Here is a 5,941-nt window from a genome sequence, read left to right on the forward strand (position 1 = left end):
TATTACTATGACGAAAAAATAAAAAATTCTAGTCTCAATTGGCCTGTATATTTGAACAAGTCAAGTGTTTCAATGAGTTTCAATCAATCCACATATATGAAAAGAAAAAAATCAAAGTTCATGCACGTTAACCAATTTTCAAGCTTTGTTTCTAGTGATAGTATACACCAAATATACTGGAGATTCCAAATAAGGAACCCTTCAAAGTCACATTTTTATAGTCCCGTCTAAACGGGGTCATTCCATGAAAGCTGCATCAATATTGCAAGGAAATTCCCAAACCTACCAATTCACATAGAAAAGTCACATAATTTTTTGTTGTCTTGTGCCTGTTGGTATATACTGGATTAATTAATATATCTAGAAAGCAGCAAAGGAATTCAATTCAAACTAAAGCAATGTGATTTGACATTAATACACCTCAAGGTCTTACAAGTTTAACGGAAGAACAACGTTATGTAATCAATAAATGCATCCTTTACTAATGATCAGCGAAGCATTAACAACGTAGCGTGGTAGTTCTAGAATTCTTCGTTTCAGACCTAGGGGTGGAGCCAGTACTGATCAATTGGTCCACAAGAATGGGATTCAATTCTTTGAATCATGCCCCATAAGATGGGCTTCAATTCTTAAAGTTGACCCAGTAAGCAACAAAAAAAGACAAATGAGGCAAAGAAAGGAAATATAAAGGGAAGGGACCATGGTGGGCAATGTCCTTTTAGTCTTCACAAAATGGGCATATTGTTTTCTCTCTTCTTCTCTTTCTTGGCCTTAGATTTGTTGTTTCTGCAAATGGCAACAGCCGATGGAGGCACCGACTCAATTGAAAAAGCTGATGTCAAGGGAAGTATTGGAGCTATTCTAGACTATAGCTCGCGCATTGGGAAAGAAGAGAAGGTAGCCATGGAGATGGCTATAGAGGAATTCAACTCTCAGTACTCCAACCAGCATATTGACCTACAGATAAATGACTCTCAAGGGGAACCCATCCAAGCAGCACTTGCAGGTAAGTCTATCAGTTCATCTCCTTTAATTTCTGGCAAGTAATGAGAGTTCTCTACAGTACCATGTTTGACATTGAAATTCAGTTCCCATGACACATCCTAGTTCGCAATAGATCTTGTTCATGCATATATACTATATTTCTGGGCAAATTATAGATGACTCAGGACATAGCTAGGGCATTCAGAAACAGACATATATATATGCTGAAATGTTCATGAGGTTCATATATATGACAAGATATTCTTAGTGATAAATGGGTTTTGGAAATGAATTTTACATATATACAACTATGAGAACTGGTGGTTAACACTGGGCAAATTCATTACCTACTTAGCACTCCACTTAAAGCTATGAATTCGCATTAGTTTTCTGGGAAATGAAAGGAGTTACTAAAGGAACTAACCATAATATTTTGTGCATTCATCAGCATCTTAGCATACCCGTACATCCATACAGACTTGACCGATAAGTCATGAGGAAAGAACAAATCAAAACAGTTGCTTTTTTAATGAGTTTGCATAGCATTGTGAAGAAATTAAGTAAACAACAAATTACAAAGAAATCATGGTGTACTAATATATATCGGACATATATACCAAGTTTTTACAGCTTGTTTGTGAAGTATTCATAGGCAGGAATGGTTTGATTTCAGTACATGAAACAAAAAAAGAATCAACCATTTTGGCCTTGTTTTGCATATTAGTTTCATTATACATATATATAGTACTGATATTGTTTTGATAGTAAAATTATCAAACCAAGTAGAAGCTGCTACACTTCTACTAATACTGCTACTATTACCACCACTCCTACTGCTGATTTTTTGAACATTGTTGCATCAATATACAGCACGGGAGCTTGTATACAGGCATCGAGTAAAAGCAATTCTGGGGCCCCAATCATGGGAAGAAGCATCCTTAGTTGCAGAGGTTGGCAGTCAAGCTCATACCCCCATTCTTTCTCTTGCCTATGCAACTCCACAGTGGGCAACAGGAAAGGTGGCCCTTCCTCATCCAAGCCTCTGCAGACCAGTCTGGACAAATGAAAGCCATTGCTGCAGTTATTGAGTCTCAGGATTGGCATCGGGTGACCGTAGTATACGAGGACATCCCGTCCTCCGCCACTGGAGCCATTCTCCAACTCTCAGAAGCCCTGAAAGATGTAGGAATAGAAATAGGCCACCTTCTGCCTCTCCCACCTTTGTCTTCTTCTTCTTCATTGGTTGAAGAGCTCCATAGTCTTAAAGAAGGGCAGTGTAGAGTGTTTGTGGTTCATACATCCTTGGCAATTGGGGTTCACCTATTCGAAACTGCAAGAAGATGGAGATGATGAAAGAAGGGTATATATGGATCATTACAGACACCATTTCCAGTCTTGTCCATTCCATAAAAGCCTCTACCATCTCCTCATCCATGGATGGAATTGTAGGTGTCAAAAGCTACTTCAATGAAACCACTCCCCAGTTCAAGATATTCCGGGGGAGATTCAGGAGGAAGTTCATCTCAGAACACCCTGACGAAGAAAAGAATGAACCCGGGATTTACGCAGCTAAGGCCTATGATGCCACTTGGGCTGCAGCTCTAGCAATGAAGGGAGGAAGGGATACTGGCCAACAACTCCTAGAAAAAATTTCAAACGGCAATTTGATGGCTTAACTGGAAAGATCCAATTCAGCGATCAGAAATTAGCCCCAGCACATATATTTCAGATCATCAATGTTGTAGGGAAGAGTGATAGAGAACTAGGGTTCTGGTCCGAGACATCGGAGGAGGAGTCAAGTTTTGGGGAGATGGAAGAGCTCTGGCACAGGTGGTTTGGCCTGGGGGACCCAGGAATACTCCAAGGGATGGACTCCTCCAACAGATGAGAAGCCACTGAAGATTGGCGTGCCCAGTGGGTCCACTTTCAAACAGTTTGTAGAAGTGATACAAGATGGAAATAATATTTCTTTCAAAGGATTCTCAATCAATGTCTTCAATGCAACTGTGGAACGCTTGCCATATGCTTTGCCACATAAGTTGTATGCCTTCAATGGCACATACGATGAACTAGTGAGACAGGTTTATTTAAAGGTACGAGATATGCTGTCTTCTTTCATTCAGTTTCTTGCTCTTCCGATTTGAAAGGTCTGTTCGGTGATACTTTATTTTTAATCCTTTTTCCATGCTTGTACCATCATTTTTCAAAAACTGTTTTTCGTCTAAAAAATATATATATCAAATATATACAGCTTTCAATTTAAAAACAGTTCCCAAATAAAAGTTTCGGGTTTTGTTATCACATAAACTTGTCCATATTTGTATATTTACTTGAAACTCTCTGCAAATGTGAGCAGAAATTTGATGCAGTAGTTGGAGATGTTGCAATAGTAGCCAAAAGGTTTGAGCATGCAGAGTTCACACAACCTTATGCTGAACCAGGATTGCAGATGATAACCCCAGTTCGATCAAAAAGCAGCAATAAAGCATGGCTATTCATGAAGCCCTTCACAAGAGCCATGTGGATTCTAACAACATTCATAAATGTCTACAACGGATTCGTGGTATGGTTGATAGAAAGAAACCACTGCAATGAGCTTAAAGGCTCAGTCCTCAATCAAATAGGAACCCTACTGTGGCTAGCTTTCTCAACACTCTTTTCTCTGCATGGTAAGAAGAAATCCCTACATATCTTAGAAATTTAAGGCATATTTGTAACTATTTTTCAAAATAGTTTTCAATTCTTTGAAGGAAAAAAAAAAACAAAGAAAATACATTTAACAACCCGACAAAACAAAAACAATTTTCTCAAAAGCAGAAAACTTGATGTTTTCATATAACATCTTTTAATGTTTTCGATTGTTTTCTATATTTTTAAAAAAATAATTATACAAATATGAAAAATGATTATAAATAAATTATTAGATATCAAGTTAGTTTTAAGACATTTTAAAAATATAGAAAATAAATTAAAAATAGTTTAGGTTCTCAAAAACAATTTTTCTATAAAATATTAAAGACCAGTTTTTTCAAAAACTGTTTTTAAAAACAATTCCCAAATAAAAGGGAAGTTTCTATATGTTGTAAAATTGATAGTCTCACCCTAGTTGATTTGTTTGAACATAGGGGGAAAAACTTCACAGCAATTTATCGCGGATGGCGATGGTGGTGTGGCTGTTTGTGGCACTAGTCATCACACAGAGTTACACGGCGAACCTCACCAGGCATGCTCACTGTCCAGCAGCTTGAACCGACGGTAGCCGATATCGAGACGCTGAAGAGTAGCAACTCGATGATCGGGTACTGTAGGGGTCCTTTGTGTCAGCATACTTGAAGGATGTCTTAGGTTTCAATGAAAAAAACATCAAGAATTATTCATCACCTGAAGAGTATGCTAAAGCCCTCAAGGATGGACAGATAGCCGCAGCATTTCTTGAAGCTCCTTTTGCGAAACTATTCCTTGCGAAGTACTGCAAGAGCTTCATGGCAGCTGGGACGAGTACAAAGTCGGAGGATTTGGATTCGTGAGTGCATTCTCTCTTTTCTTCTTCCATGTTAATTCCTTCACATTTGGGTTATATCTAGTTTCTAAAAATTTGAGGGAAAATACAAAGAAAATAAAATAGAGATGAAATGTGATATTCCACATCAGGTAGAAGAAAAAGTTCATCTCTCTCTCTCTCTCTCTCTCTCTCTCTCTCTCTCTCTCTCTCTCTCTCTCTCTCTCTCTCTCTCTCTCGCTCTCTCTATATATATATATGTAGGATCAAAAGACTTTTAGAGAATCAAGACCCATAGTTTAGAAACAATTCAAAGGGGCTTTCAAAAGAAGTGCTTCCTTCTTGACAGTGTTAGATGACCTCAGTGTGGGCTTTTGTTTGTTCCCGTTTGTCTAATGGGTGCCACAATTTCATGAGAACAGCAAAGATGTTGTGTTTGCAATGAGATGGTTGTGATATTCCATGTTGGATAGGAGAAAAGTTCCTGATAAAATGTTTTAAAACATGAGGCAACTCATTTAATTGTTCATTATAAAGATTGAACAATTTGAAAATACATAAGTATCTAATTAATTTTAATTATATTTGATTTTCTTTTATATTTTTCATATAAGATGAGAAATTCATTTTTCTTAATAATTTTTTTTTCTTTCCTTAGTACTAGCACTTCCTGGGATTGAAGGTTGATGAGATTCTTATGGTTTTGTGGATCAGGTATTTCCAAGGGGTTCTCCATTGCTCCATGACGTATCTGAAGCTCTTTTGAATGTGTCTGAGAGTGGTAAGCTAAGGGAACTAGAGAATAGTATGCTGTCATCTGAAAAATGTGAGGATGCAGAAACAGAAGATGATGAAACTTCAAGACTGAGCCCTAGTAGCTTTTGGGTGCTTTTCATTATAACTGGAGGGACATCAACGTTTGCATTACTGGTTTATATGCTTCATCGCAACTGGACCTTCCATGATTCTACCTCTGAACACAAAACCATCTGGAGATTTTTCATTGCTATAATGAAACTGTGGCGGCAGCGAACCCGAAAACTTTCCCGAAGAGTCAGTGAATGTAGAACTTCCTAGAGGCTCTCCTAACATCGAAATTTGACATTCCAGGCCATGACTTAGATTGAAGATGCAATTTTGAAGACCCCCACAGATCCTAGCTAGCTACCACAGTAGAAGATGAATTTCAGAAAGGCACCTTAGTTGTCACCATGTTAAACCAGAGTTTCAAAACCAAGATTTACCACTTGTTCACAGAATATATGTAAGAGGATTATGAAATGATTATCTAATAATGTTAACATACTTATCAAGTATCATTTTATAAGCTCTGGATCTGTTGATAATCAACCATGAGTTTCAATTTACTGATTGTCTGATCACTTAGAATAACAGTTAGTTACTAACTAAACCAGCAGTACAGTTCTAGATACATGGTTTTGGGTTTTTAATCTGGGC

The 5,941-nt window shown here is 37.6% G+C and overlaps 1 pseudogene; it reads left to right on the forward strand.

Moving 5' to 3' along the window:
• Nucleotides 1-792: 792 nt before the first annotated feature.
• On the forward strand, nucleotides 793-5,560 carry LOC117909058 (annotated as a pseudogene).
• The last annotated feature ends 381 nt before the right edge of the window (nucleotides 5,561-5,941 follow it).

This window comes from Vitis riparia, chromosome 19 (assembly GCF_004353265.1).
Source record: "Vitis riparia cultivar Riparia Gloire de Montpellier isolate 1030 chromosome 19, EGFV_Vit.rip_1.0, whole genome shotgun sequence".
NCBI classification, from domain to species: domain Eukaryota; kingdom Viridiplantae; phylum Streptophyta; class Magnoliopsida; order Vitales; family Vitaceae; genus Vitis; species Vitis riparia.